The sequence below is a fragment of the Otolemur garnettii genome, unplaced genomic scaffold (genome assembly GCF_000181295.1).
Source record: "Otolemur garnettii isolate 467f Iridium unplaced genomic scaffold, OtoGar3 scaffold00002, whole genome shotgun sequence".
Classification (NCBI taxonomy): Eukaryota; Metazoa; Chordata; class Mammalia; order Primates; family Galagidae; genus Otolemur; species Otolemur garnettii.
The window spans coordinates 11478152-11494516 of record NW_003852397.1 but is presented as its reverse complement, the minus strand read 5'-3'; positions in this window follow the sequence as shown (position 1 = coordinate 11494516).

The following is a 16365-nucleotide window of genomic DNA, read 5'->3' as shown; positions in this document are numbered from 1 at the left end:
TGGTTGTAATCCCCTAAAGCCTAAGATCAATAATGGTAGCATGAGCTTTGTAGTGGTTTCCTTATTTTTATTATATCTAGAAACCACGTGTCAGATTAATAAATCTTCAGTCGCGTGCACAGAGGGTAGAGGTCTTCCCTACGGAGGAGAACAGCATTGTTTTGTATAAAATTTTAAACACAATTAAGGATATTTCTAAAATGCCTTATAAAACATCTTAGAAGAGTTCTATAGCTTCAGGTCAATATTGTGGATAAAGTTTTAAAAATTCTATTATTCTTGAAAATGTTACTAGCCTACAATTTTTCAGTACCTTTCTACATTGACTGATGGTAGCAAATAAACTTTATATGATAAGAAGTATGGAGATGCCTGGGACTGATGTTATAATTATTAACATAACTTCAAGTTTTTTTCAAGGGCTCTAATTTAATTGTTCATGTACCCAGCAGATTTTTACTTTACACTGAGAAATTTTTAGCAGAAGCATTTGCCAGTAAATTTAGTGTTGACCTTCGAATGTGTAGGGATGAGTTAGATTTATTGCCCTCTGAATTTCAATGTAGTTTTCTCAGGCTTTCAATCAAATGGCCAGTTGATAGAGTGGAAAGAGCACTAAAATGAAAGCAAGGAAAAGTAGGTTCTAGCAATGGATGTTGGGTGAGTCAGTTAATGCCCCTGGATCTCCAGTTGCAAATCTATAAAATGAAAGAGCTTTATTATGTGATCTCTGAGTACCATGTGAAGTAGAAAATTCTCCTTTTATTGAGGGGTGACCTTTGTAATTTTTGCAAAACTATTAGAATCACTTTTAAATTAGTTAGTTGAAAACTTATAAAAGGGAAGATGTTTATTTTTATGGATATTGTCATCTTGTCTCTGATATTATATCATTAGTTTGTTGTGAAAGAACTTCAACTATTATCTTTTTTTCTCCCCTTCTTATGCTTATGCTAGAATGGGATAAATATAAAAATAAATAAGTATTTGTCGCAACCCATCGGGCTCCTATGGCCCTGGTCTCCGTTAGCGCAGGAAGGAACCAGGCGAGAGGCGGATTAGAAGTATGAGCTTGTGGAAGGCGGGCTAGCCCTTACTTTCTGGGTAGCCCTGAGCAACCTCTGCACCAGCCTTTTATTGAGCCAGAACAACACAGGTGAGGGGAGTAATTAACAAAGACTAGGTGCTGAAAGCACCAGCTCTTCTTCCACAAAGAACTCCTGTGGACGAATGGCCCGAAGTTCAAGCCTCAGCTGCAGATCATCTTGCTTGGATGTCATCTGGCTGTTGGTGTCTCCTGCAAGTATTGATTTATATAGAATAGAAATTATGGTCACCATGTTAGGTTTGACATAAACAAAAATTAAATAACACATTGTATGGGGGGAAATACTGGGGAAAAAAAACCCTAGTCCTGAGAATATAAAGAGTAAGATTTGTATGAAATCTATTTTCTCTGTAAAAATAGAATAATCAACAAGAGAAACAGACTTCAGCACTTAAACTGAAAATAGAAAATTATAAAAGGATAAAAATATTAAATTATAATATTCAGAATAATCAAATGAAGAAACCAAAGTATGTTTCCTTTAAATATTTTTTTAAAGATACTTAGTAGTTTACCAAAGGGGCTAATTTAAAAATATATTTAGATATCTTTTCTCATCCAAAATTTGACATTTATTATTACTTAAAACTAATGACACATTTGTTTGATCGAGTTTGACCTCAAGTATTTACTTTTATTCTATTTTATTTTCTTTTTTTATGTCAGAATATTAGGGGGTACACACACATTTTGTTTTACATATTTTGTTTTTGTACAAATTGAGTCAGTTATAAGTGTGTCCTTCACCCAGAAAGTGGGCACTGTACCAAATAGGTGGGAATTTACACATCCCATTATTTTTCCTTGTCCCAGATTGATTTTCACTGAGATTTACTTCCATATGTGCACTTAAGTGTGATCAATTAAACCTACTGTTTGATACAGCAATCCCACTGCTGGTTATATACTCAAGGGAAAAGCGTCATTTAATAAAAAAGATGCCTACACTTGAATGTTTATAACAGCACAATTCACAATCACAAAGACATGGAAACAACTCAGGTGCCTACCAAGACACGAATGGATTGACAAGATGTGGTATATGCATACTGTGGAGTACTACTAAGCCATTAAAAAATAGCAATCTAGGCTCGGCGCCTGTGGCTCAAACGGCTAAGGCGCCAGCCACATACACCCAAGGTGGCGGGTTCGAATCCCCAGCCCGGGCCCGCCAAACAACAATGATGGCTGCAACCAAAAAATGGCCAGGCGTTGTGGCGGGCGCCTGTAGTCCCAGCTACTTGGGAGGCTGAGGCAGGAGACTTGCTTGAGCCCAGGAGTTGGAGGTTGCTGTGAGCATGATGCCATGGCACTCTACCCAGGGGGATAGCTTGAGGCTCCGTCTCAAAAAAAAAAAAAAAAAAAAAAATAGCAATCTAGTCTCTTTCATGACAACCTGGATGAAACTGGAAATCATTTTTCAAGGTGAAACATCATAAGAATGGATAACCAAATACATGTAATTTAAATACCAAAGTGGAACTAATAGGTCAAAATTTAAAAGTCAAGGCTCAACGTTGGGGGTTCCTTCAAATCTCTTTCCATTCCATGAACTTAAATATTCTTCCCTAAATATTCTTCCCTTCCACTGGTGAATGATTTCTAATGTTTGAAAAGCCTTATGAATTTCTGATTTGGGGAAGAATTTAGAAGAAAGTTGATGACAGACTTTTATTGTATAAAAGTAGTTGTTCAACAAGCAATAGCATTAAATTAAAAATGAAACAAAAAATTTGTAAATTAGACTTGAATGTCTTGAAGCAGGCGTTGAATCAGTAAGCTTGTTTTGATACCATCTTATCCATTTATTTGAATGTTAAGTATGGTATGTTAAATAAATCCTCTGGGCCCACCATAGTGGAAAACCACAGTAAAGTTGGCTGTACATTTGTCTAGGATTCAAAAAAGTGTTTTCTTGTTTGTTCATTTTAGATATGGTGTATGTGTAACAACAGGTGAACATGTGATACATGAAATTAATATAATTAAACATTATTTAATTAGGTGATAGAGTTGATTCAGTCATTGATTAAAAGATATGAAGAAAGGTTGGGAATTATTTAATTTATACATAAAAAATAAATGATTTCTAATTTCTCTTGGTTAGCTTTCCTCCACTGAAAATGTTTTGTATTAATTCTCTTTTGTTATATATCATTGTAAGGTAAAATATTGAATGAAAACAGAAAAAGTACCAGTTATTTTCCAACGAGGGCATTTAAACAATCTTTTGTACATTTACTTAGATTAGTAGTTCATAAACAGCCCAGTTCAATATTGTTTATGCCACTGGCACAAAAGGTATGAGGAGCAAAGACATGCTATGTTTTCTGAAAAAAATGTTATGCTCCATATTAAATAAAATAACAAGAAAATATTCCCCTACATTATTTAGAAGGAAGAAAACCATGTTTATTTCATTATTATGGTTTGTTCACTTGAACTTCCAAAGTGGAAATATGGATGAATTTACACTATTTCAACCATAATATCAAATACTCCTAATTTACAAATTCAAACTTCCTTTTTCTTTTTAATTTTTTCTATTAATTCATCAGTGTATAGATTTATGGGGTATAATGTGATGATTTGATATACAATATGGAATGCTTAAATCAAACTGATTAATATAACCATCACCTCACTTATTTTTTGTGGTAAGATGTTTACAGTTTACTCTTAGTTGTTTAGAAATGTGCCCTTGCATTGTGCACATCAGTGGGAAGGGAGAATGTGGTTGGTGGGAGGAAAGAGGGTGTTTGATGAGATCTTGGCTAATGTACACAACCTTTCTTTAAAAATCATTCATTTTGTACATCAGTTGTTGTATGATTACTTGAACTCAGAAAATAGATATAGTGTGGTGGTTTGGGTCTTTAACAGTGGAATCTTTATGAATTTGCAAAAAGAGTATTTGTTGAAAAAGTTCTTCTTCTCTATTATCATTGTACTATATATATGTGAAGGTTCAGAGGCTCTTTGAGATTAGATCAATCTCCTAAGAAATATAATTATAGGCCTTAAATAGCATACAGTTATTCTAATACCTGTTAGTGGTTGTTGTCCTTTCCACCATCTTCACTCAAAGTGCATTTTAAATAAAAGGTATTTTTTTTTTTGAGAGAGAGAGTATTATTTGATGCCCTTGGTAGAGTGCTGTAGCATCACAGCTCACAGCAAACTCAAACTCTTGGGCTCAAGAGATACTCTTGCCTCAGGCTCCCAAGTAGCTGCTATTAATGGCACCCGCCACAATGCCCAGCTATTTTTTGAGATGGGGGCTTCCTGCTAAACCTGGTCTGGTCTTGAACCATGAGCTCAGGAAATCTACTCTCCTTGGCCTCCCAGCGTGCTAGGATTAAAGGCATGTGTCCAGCCCTAAAAATGAAATTATATTCACATACTGTTTATAGGGAAACATAATTAAACTGCAAAAAGAACATGAATTTAGAAGTATCATCCTCATAAAATTTTTTGAATTCCACATAATAAAATATTGTGTGTGGAGAAACAGAAAAAATAATTACACTTATCCTACCAATATAGAAAATTCTACTAGTAGTAGCAAGATAAATTTGTAGAGCCACTCAGAAAACAATTAGGCATTATAAAAGTGAAAAACATATTTACCAAAACTTAACAATCCCATTTCTGTGGATGTTGACACAATTGTTGAAATCAGTGAAGATCTGGAAGCCATACTAGAAGGAATAAATATATTGCAGTATATTCAAACAATGAAATGCTACACAGAAGTAAAAATCAACAAGCTATAAATACAGACACCAACAAAAATTAATATAAAGAAAATATTTAACCAAAAAACAAATGATAAAAAAGACACAGTACAGAAAGAACAACTTTATTTTTTTTTTGTTCCAGAATTTATATTTCAGACAATACTAAATTTAGATTTATGTACACAAGTGTTGAACTAATAAAGGAAAGCAGAACCTGTCTAGTACAATATTCATTACTGGTTACCTCTAAGGATGGGAAATCAAGCGATTAGAATGAGGGGCAGGGTTCATGAAGAACACTGAAAACATTCCATTTCTAATACTGGATGTTGGGCACTGATGGGATCTTACTGCTGTTCTTTATACTTTTCACATACACAAAAATGTCTGTATCTATTCACTATTTAACAAAAAACAATTTTTAAAAATTTAACTCATAGAAAATGTTCAAGGAAAAGTCACTTGAGATAAAATGCCACTGAAAAAGTCACTTGAGATAAAATGCCACTCAGAAATAGAACTCAAGCTAGACCTCCATGTGATCCAGCAATCCCATTATTGGGCATCTACCCAGAAGGAAAAAAATCCTTTTTCATAAGGACACTTGCACTAGACTGTTTACTGCAGCTCAATTTACAATCGCCAAAATGTAGTAACAGCCTGCATGCCCATCAACCCAGGAATGGATTAACAAACTGTGGTATACACGTACACCATAGAAGACACGATTGTAAGAGGGACTTTACCTAATAAATGCAGTCAGTGTAACCTGGTTTCTTGTACCCTCAATGAATCTCCAACAATAAAGAAAAAAAAAGGAATAGATCTTTGGTAATGATAGGGGTATAAGCATCAAAATACTCATGCTAACTCATTCAAGATCTTCTGAGTCAGTAATCCAGAAGACAGGGAGGAAAGCAGGAAGAGGGTTTGAAGCAGATCAGTAGGATATCAACTAAAAAAAGTTAGATTACACCCCAATTAAGGTAAATGTCATTTTTTTTCATCTCATTGTTAATCAAAGTAATGAAATGGCACAAAAAATAATTCTTTAAGTGGACTTAAATGGAAGTAATACGAAGGATTATTTGATCTTTGGAAAGACTATAGGCCACAAGATCAGTTTGCAGCAGTAACTATATTTCAGGAATAAGTGAATGAAGGCCTTAATAAGGCTAGTAATGCAGTGGGAATTGGAATGCCAACAACAACAACAACAACAAAAAAAAAAAACAGAAACTACACCCACACTGTGAAGTAAAAAGTTGTGATAATTTGATTTAAAAAAGAAAATGCCACGGAGGCTATGTTAATCAGTTTGTTGAAAACATTTCAAATTGTATATAAAACCAGCACATTGTACCCATGACTGCATTAATGTACACAGTGATGATTTAATTAAAAAAAAAAACATGAATAGTTAGATACAAATCTTCAACTCTGACTTTAGAAAGTCAATATAGTAATATAGAATATGTACAGTGGTGTCAGCCAGAGAAACAATAAAGTCAGAAAGAAGAGGTATTAATTAGGAAGACCATGTCATTTTAGACTTGGAATAAAAAGAATGTAACATTGTTTAAGAAAAGAAAAAATAATTTAAGAGCATAGAATGTAAACATACATAATATGCAGCTAGTATTGGCTAGGAATATCTGCCAGATATGACAACTAATATCAGCATTAGTTGACTTACCAGATCTCACATATACAGAGAGAATGATAATTTTGTTAATTCAGAATAATGGATATATGTGTACCATTTTGATGACAGCCAGTGAATATGTAGCTCTGCATCTGATGAGATTAAAGAGAAAATGATCTATGTGTATTGTACTATAAAAACAGAATAGTGGTGGTAAATTAACATGGATTCAAGACTGTATTATAATCTATGCCCACTCATTGGTGCTTTCCACCATGGTCATTCTATTAAATTTCTTATTTTTACTCATTAAAAATATTTAATTGACAAATAAATGTTATGTATGTTAAAGAATACAATATAACGATTAGATAAATGAATACATTGTATAATGATTACCACAAATTAATTGACACATTCATCACTATTCATGCTGTACATGAGATCCTCTGAACTTGCTCATTCTGTAACTTAAAGTTCATATCCTGTGAACGACATCTTCCCCTTTCTCCTACCCACAAACTTCTGGTAACCACTTTTCCACTCTCAGCTTCTGAGTTCAATTCTTTAAGGTTCCATTTGTGCCAGTAGGCAAAGTTGTGAATGCGAAGGAAAAATTCCTGAAGAAAATTAAAAGTGATTCTCTAGTGAGCACGTGAACGTAAGAGTAAAACAGCCTTAATGGCCAATAAAGAGAAAGTCTTAGTGGTCTGTATCCAAGATCAAATCAGCCATGAGATTCCCCCAAACCAATACCTAATCCAGAGCTTTCTCTTCAATTCTGTGAAGGCTGAAAGAGGTGAGGAAGCTGGAGAAGAGTTTGAAGCCAGCAGAGGTTGGCTCATGAGATTTAAGGAATGAAGCCTTCTCCATAACGTAAAAGTCTACGTTGAAGTAGCAAGTGCAGAAGATGGAGCAAGATACCCAGAAGATCTAGCTGAGGTCATTGATGAAGATGGCTACAGTAAACGATAGATTTTCATCATATACAGAAAGCTTTATGTTGAGAGAAGATGCCATCTAAGAATTTTATCGCTAGAAAAAGTCAATGTCTGGCTTTGAAGCTTGAAAGGACAGGCTATTTTGTTACAAGTTAATTACAGTTTACTGACCTTAAAGGGAAGCCAATGCTCATTTACCATTCTCAACATCCTAAGGTTCTTAAGAACTGTGCTACATCTGCTCTGCCTCTGCTCTTTAAATGAAACCACAAAAACTAGATGACGGGATATCTATTCATAGCATAGTTTACCGAACATTTAAGCCCACTGCTGAGATCTTATGCTGAGGAAGAGATTTCTTTCAAAAGATTACTGTTTATTGGCAATGGCCAGGTCACCCAAGAATTCTGATGGAGTTATACAAAGCAACTAATGTTGCTTTCATGCCTTCTGCAGCCCATGTTTCAAGAGTAATTTTGACTTTTAAGCCTTAGTATTAAAGAAATGCATTTCATAAGGCGATAGCTGCCAAATAGTGATTTCTCTGATGGATGTTTGTAAAGTAAAAATTAAAAAAAAAAAAAAAGAAAGAAAGAAAACCTCTGGGAAGGACTCACCCTTCCAGATGCCATTGAGAACATTTGTGATTCATAGGAGGAAGTTAAAATAGCAATTGTAGTAGGCGTTTGAAAGAAGTTGATTCCAGCTCTTATAGATAGATGTCTTTGAGGGATTCAAGACTTCAAGGAAGAAGGTAACTTTTCATAGATATAAACAAAGCTGTAGAATCACCATAATTGTGATAGTAGTCATTTTAGATTATTTCTCCTCCTAATTTAATTTCTTATCCTGGAGCCATATAACACCTAGGTTCAAGTAGCTCATTCAATTTACAATATAAGATAAGCTTTGACTACAGAAATCAGCCTGCTGGCATGAAAGCCAAAGCTTGGTGCGTATACCACAGCCCCCATGCACTTATTATCAAACAGCGTATTCCTCCCTGCCACACAGAACAACTTCATCCCTGCCTGACTGCATTGCTGTATTACCGTGTATCATCTCTTGTGTGATTCTTCACCAATCTGAAATGTTCACACCGGCTCTCCTGTTCTTTCATTCTATTTCTTTAAGGCCCTTTCAGGCATGTCCAGCCTGTCACCCACAGGCTGCATGCTGACTTTCAGAGGCCTGTTTCGCTTATCTGTGGTGTCAGATACTGTGTAAGTATGTATGGATATTTTTTGTGCTCATCAGGTTTCCTCAGTGTTTGCATATTTAATGTGTGGCCCAAGATGACTTTGTTTTATACTGCAGAAAAGAGAAAGGTTGGACCCCACTGCTTAGAATTTACATCACTCCAACGTCTCTGTAATAAACTTCCTAATTTGGTCTCATTTATGTTTTCTTCTCCAAGGTGGAAAGATTTAAAAAAAATAGAGAGCTAAATACAAAACATTCTAAAATGTCTTTGAGAAGATATTTTCTGAATGAAGGTACTAAGGTTCCAGAATGTAATCAATGAAATTCTCAGTTATATTCAACATGATTTTGTGAGAGCAATAATATCCGACTATGGATTCAAAGAAAAATTCCAGATTTTCAGATAGAATAATAATTTTAGAGAAAATATAATGGAAAAAATATGTCACTAACAAATACAGATAAAGTGCTTGGAAACAAAAAGAGCAAGGTGTGTCATTAGGGTCTAAATTAAAGTTTCCTCTCCCAGGGACTAAGGATAGAGTTTTGCCACAGAAGGAATTTCAACTAGAAGAGCTCTAGCTGGATTCTAAGAACACAAGACTTAAAGAGATACCACTCCAATAAATCTGAGGAGTTAAAGGCATTTTAACTGTTTTTCAAGACATCACACTTGCAATCGACTTACCAAGGGAGAATCAGCTCTTGAGAATAGTAGAAAATAAAATCTGAAGATTTCCCATGGCTACTCTAAAAAAGCAAGTTTTATTGAAGCAAATAAATGCTTCAGATGATGAATCTCTCATGTTTCTAATATGGCTACCCACTTGATGACATATGTTTCATTGTTTTGACATATAGTCCTAGATATTCAGTACTAATATCCAGAAACCATGAAGAGAGTTAACTCCAATAACTGCTGGAAACCAAGTGGATAATGTCAGATGTGCTAACTAGAAGTTGCATGTTTGATTTGAGTGAGAGAAGTCAGTGAGACTCTGATTTATTCCGCTGCAGAAAACATTTCTCCTTGTCTTACTGTATCGCTTGTACATGGTGTTGAATATTCTCTGGAGTAATACTTCCTTAATTTATTTCTCTGGCAGTGAAAATTTCAGCTTTGGAGAGAAAAATCAATGTCTCAGCAAATTGCACCATAATTGGGTACTTAAAAAATAGTTTCCTAAAACTCAACTTTTAAAGGTCACAAATTTTTCACACTCTTTCAGATACTGAGATATGTCACTTGGAAAGGTAACTCAAAATCATGTAAATTATCTTTATTTGATGTTATTGGGATTACAAGTAAGTGTTTTAAAATCTATTCCCTACTTTGAAAACTCCTATGAGCATCTTTCCCTTGACAGTTTGTGTTGTACACGGAAAGAAGAAAAGCCTGTGCTTGTGACTATTTCTTTGCACACCACATGGAAACGATGTGTCTTTGATGAACACAATTTGATTAGACTCTGGATTTTTACTTTTTCATTCCATACCTAGTCAAAGTCACAAGTCATATTATTGATGAGCTACTATTTCTCTGAGTAAAGCTATGTAGGGATTGTAACATTTTAAAACATTTAGTAGGTCCATTCTTTGTGCTCATCTATGGAATCCCAACATATCTTTATTTTTTTTTTGAGACATAGTTTTACTCTGTTGCTCCCTTTAGAGTACTGTGGTATCATAGCTCACAGCAACCTCAAACTCTGGGGCATAAGGAATCCTCTTGCCTCAGCCTCCTGAGTAGCTGAGACCTACTTGCCGCAATGCCAGGTTAGTTTTAGAGATGGTCTGGTCTTGAATTCTTGAGCTTAAGCAATCCACCTGCCTTGGTCTCCCAGAGTGCTAGGATTAAAGATGGGAGCCATCGTGCCTGGCCTTCAACATACATTTTAATGATCATTATAAGTGAAAAAGTTATTTAAAATACTTTGTATTGTGTAGATGAGATTTTTAGAAACAAACATTGTTGTCTGGATCAATGCCAGCTTGCCAAGAAATTACTCTACCTTTGTACAACAGTGATCCTAAGATGCAAACAACACAGTAGTTAGCACATAGAGTAGCTATTGCTTCCCGCATAGTACGATGTTAATGTCATAGAAAAATTCTACAGTTCTAGTTCATGGAAGGATTTAGCCAAAAGCGTTTTTTGCCTTTTCACACATGCCATTAGCATTATATTTAGTTTTATTATTTTTTTTTTATTTTTGTTACAGAATGTGAAACGTTTTATTCCTACCTTTATTGATTATGGATTAGAGAAATGTGCATCACTAGGACAATGAGATTCAATTTTCAGAAATTCATCTTGTTATTTCAATTTGCAATTTGGTCTTTGACTGTGTTGCAAAAAGATCACGTGTTCAGATTTACTTGACCTCCCACCAATAGACTAACATTCTTTTACAAGCCCAGCGTCTATTTGACTACATATTTGGGTCTATGATGCTATTCTGAGTTTTAACACATCCATTTGTAATTTCTATCTTTTCCTTCACTGAATAATTTTGAGACTTTGTTAGTCATTTCGTGTATATAAACCAGCACAACAGAAACAAGCCACCAAGAGTTGGTGACATGTCAATGGTATAAAATGTTGGCTAGGAAAGCATCACCCCATTAACTAATCATTGGATGAGATGACCTAACCAACACAATTCTTTAGTGCATGTACTTGTTCAAAATAAAGAACGTATAAATCACCACTATATAGTGAGGTTTCCATGAAGATGGCAATTATTTCATTCCAAAAGTGTAAAATATATGTGTAACGGGTTGAATAGTGTCTCCTCCAAATTCATATCCACTTGGAAATTCAGAATGAGACCTTATTTGGAAATATAATCTTTGCAAATGTAATTAATGTAAGATAAAGTTATATAGGATTAGGGTGAGCCCTAAACCCGTGGCTGTGGTCCTTATAAGAAGATAAGGGACACAGAGACACAGGGAATGGGTTAGCAAAGGTGGCATCAGAAGTGATCTAGTGAGACAGGCAGATTCAAATAGCTTTTGGAAATGAAAATGACATTTTAAATAAGGATGAAAGAAGAAAAATGAAAGATAAAGAATGACAGAATCATCTCTAGGAGACCTATACTAGAAGAAATGCAAAAGGAAAAGGAATCTCTTCAGGTGAAAAAGAAAGTATACCAAATGATACTTGGAAAAATTTGAGCATTAGAAATGTTAAATATAAAATGAAAAGCAAAAGATGATTGTTTGTTACTTCTCTTAATAGTTTAAAAAGATAATTGTTTAAAGCAACAAATATAACATTGTATTATGAGATTTAAGACATAAACTAAACCATATGACAATAATTACACAAAAATGAGGACATTAGGGCAGCACCTGTGGCTCAAAGGAGTAGGGCGCTGGCCCCATATACCGGAGGTGGTGGGTTCAAACCCAGCCCCAGCCAAAAACTGCAAAAGAGAACCTGATTAAAAAAATAAGAACATTAAATGCAACTATACTATCGTATTCTATGCATTCGTAAATTATATTTTATATGAAATAGCACAAGTTATAGATGCATACTATGATCCTTATTGCAATCAGTATAAAATAAAAATACAAAGCATCATAGCTAACATTCTAAGAAAAATTAATAATGCACAGTAAAATATAATTAAATTAGACATCATTACAAATAACTTATCTAGAAAATTCCTAACTATTGGGGGATTTAAAAAATCTCTACATAACACATAGTCAAGGAAGGAGCTACGTGGGAAATAAAATATGTATTTTGACTTATTTTGAACCATAATGAAAATATCTCTTATCAAACTTTGTCTAAAACAGGTGGCACTATCTTTTAAAAGCAGATTTATATTTTAACAGATATTATTAAGAAAAATTAAAAAAAGGTTTATTGTCAGTTATCTAAGCTTCCACATAAGAAACTCAGGGAGCCGGGGGAAAAGAAACAAATTAATCTACTAAAACAGCATGAAAAAAGTAGTAAAGGACAGAAAGCAACGGCATCCACAAACAGGCAGGTCAGTAGAGGAAGGTTTTTTAAAACTTCAAATTTTATTTTTCAGGAGGTTAATGAAATTGATAAAGCTTTAGTTGGATACATCAGAAAAAAAGCAAGAAAACCACAAATCAGTAATAACCAGAATGATGGGAGGAGAGATCTCCGTAGATTCTAGAGGCATTAGGGAGATAACAAGGGAATGTTATAAACAACTTTATGACGGTAGAATCAACAACTTGGATAAAATTTATGTAATTCATTGAAATAAATAAATACCAAAAATAACCAAAGAAGTAGAAAATCTAAAAACTAAAGAAATAGAAAATCTAAAAACCAAATATAGGAATGGAAGAAAAAATATCCAATGTACACAGCCCTTCTATGAAACTAATATATACTTCTCAAATGAAAGAAACAACTTAATTCTAGCCCAAGAATATGGGGAGGGGGTGGGGAAGGGGAGGGGACAAGGGTGGCTGGGTAGTGGGAGGGTGACCGGAAAGATCACCTATATTTCTGTCTAACAAGGGTACAAGTGAACTTTTCTAGAACTAGAATGTAAATGTTTTGACACAATGACTACGCAAATGACATGAAATTTATGTCAACCATCTTGATGAAAGTATTTCAAAATGTATATGAAAACTCTACACTGTACCCCATGTTTGCATTAATGTATACAGCTATCATTTAAATAAAAATAAACAAATAAATATTATTTAGAGAGCTTAAATTCCTTATAAAAACATTTTTAGCAAAAAAAAAATCTGGCACAGATGATTTCTCTGGTAAATTTTCTTGTAAATATTTAAGAAAGTAATGATGTAAACCTATAGAATCTTTTCCAGAAAGTAGACAAGGAACACTTTTGTTTTATGGGACCAGCATAATCCCGAGACCATAGCCTCACACAGATGTTATAAGGATGCATGTCCCTTGGGAACAATGATGAAAGGTACCTGACAAAGTATTAGGAAATAAATAAAGTGCAATGATATATATTTTTTGTAAAGGATAATGCACAATGCAAAGAGAGTATTAGTTTGGGAGAGCAAGGTTGACATAAAATTTAAATATTAACTGATGCAATTCATCACATTACCAGAAAAAAAAGATAAAAGCATGAGATTACATTAATAGATGTAGAAAAAGCATTTAGGAACAATTCAACAGTCATTCGTGATAAATAGCCTGAATAAACTAGCATTTGAAGAAGGAATCTTCAAACTGATAAAGAGGATCTTTAAAAATCTACAGCTTAGATCTACTGCATAGACTGGTAGCAGCCTTTTAAATAGTATCTCAAAACGGGAAGTGATCCAAGTGACCATCAACAAGAAAATAGCTTAAGAGATTATGATACAGTTATATAATGGTATATTATTCAGCATTAAAAGTAATAAACTCCTGACATGTATGACCAATATAAATGAGGTTTAAATTTAGTAGGTTGCTCATAAGAAACAAGACAGAGAAGAACACGTACCTTGTGTTTCTGTTTATCTGAACTCCAATATTATGAAAAGCTAATCTTTGGTGATAAAATTCAAAACAGCAGCGTGATGGAGGTGACAATGATGGTGAAAGTTGATTGGAAAAGGATATGAATAAATTTAAGTGGATGGAAATGTTCTTTATCATTACTGGAGTTACATAGATTGCGCACATTTATTGAAACACATTGCTTTAGACACTTAAGAACTGCACATTTTACTGCATGTAATTTTTATCTCAAAGAATAATTATGAAGGTAAAAAATGTCTCAGACCCGTCTATGAAAGAGTTATATGGAGATGGTAGAGATACAGAAGTTGCAGGGCGCATCAATTTGTAAGCAGATTCTTTCTATCAATCTTGGCTTAGACATAGGTCAAGGCAAACGTCGGCTAAATATTCACAGTATAGGGAACAAATTGGGTAAAACTTTATAGCCTCAAATTGTTGCTTGAGCCTTTGAAATCAAATATATTAAGAATTATGCTTGAGTAATGCAGGAAAGTATTCTTTGAAATCCCATGTGATTTTATGTTACCAAGAGATGAAAAATTACTTAAAATAAATTTCAAAATGAGCACAGATTGAGGAAATTCTTCAGATGATCACATCTGTACATAGAAAGAAAATCAATAATATGTGGTTGAAAGGGTGCGGCCTCCCATCACACCTCCCCAAATCAGTGAATGCTGTTATTTTATTTATTTATTTTTTGGCACTAAGGTATCTGATTTTGCTTTTAGTTCAGATAGGCAGTAAAATGTACATTATAGACCATTTTAAGTTGAGAAGAAGAATACAGTTTTTAGAGAGCTTTTAGAACAATGATTTTTAATTTTCACTATGATAAAGCATATAACAAAAATATTCAGAAGTTTCTGCATCAATGCTATCATGTAAGGGATACTATTTTAGGGGTAAAAATCAGAATTTGAAAGTATCTCCAAAGTAAATGATTAACTCAGACTTTATAGCAAACGAGATTCTTCACGAAAATGCTGAGTTGGAATGAAATGTATTATTTCTGTAGGATGCATATTTTTGATGCCTTAAGAAATCTTCTATTTTCTATAGGTGATAAATCCCTAAAATGCAGTTTAATAATAAACTGAGATGCTCCTTCGTCTTTGCCCTCTTCAAGCCATGCCTCTTTCATTCTCACTCCCAGACTTGAATATCTATGGAGTGTTCTTTGAGCTGCACCTCAGGATTCAATTTTGTGATCATCATCACACGTGAGAGGAGTTAATTGTTTTATTTTGGAAACATTAAATCATTCATCAGTACCCACCAGAGGGGTGGTATCTTATTTTCTGCTGAATAAGAAAATAATTATGATTTATAAGGAAGTTTTGGCTATTACATGTAACAATTTTAACCATATTCACCAAAGAATAACTCATAATATCTCTTCCATCAATAAACATCATGATTCCCAAAGACAGACCCATATTCTTTCAGAGAATGTCTAAAATTAATGTTTTGGAGGAAACTTGGGAAATGTGGCTCTATAAGATTCTACTAAACAGAAATACTCTTTCTCTTTTAAAGAGTATAACATTCATATAAAAAATTGTCTTATTTTTGCTCCTTATTGTTTACTTATCATCTGCTATTATTTCAGGGCCTAGTGATAAAAAATTTGCACAAGAATAAATGCAAATTGAACACTAAATATTAATAAAATCAGTTGAACTCAGAGCAAAGTTCTCCCCACAAATGACTGTTATCCCTTCTCTGCAGTCCTACGTTTATCATAAGTGATAGGGAAGGGGTAGGAAGGTCAAGGAATATGGTAAAACTTTTGGGGGTGGGACACAAATATAAGAGGATCCTTATCTAACAAAAAATATCAATGTAACCTGGTTCTGTGTACCCTTAATGAATCCCCAATAATAAAAAAAGAGGTACAACCACAATAAAGTATTGAATTTTTATTGAATGAAAGATTTTCTTGTTGTGTGTCTAAATTGGAAGTAAGGGACTAGGCTGCTTTTTAGCCATCAGTAGATCAAAGGAGAAGGAGATAGCTGTGTTGTAGTCATGCTTTCACATTCATCTATATACACTAGGGGAATAATTCTGCTGGCATCAATGTATAATCAGATTTTTCCCTTCTGTAAATTAAAAATCTCAATAATTGTATGATTTTGCTCAAAAAGATGCTATGAGCATGAATTAGATCATGAACAGAGAGATCCACATAAATATCTTTTTTTTTTTTTTTTTTTTTTTTTTTT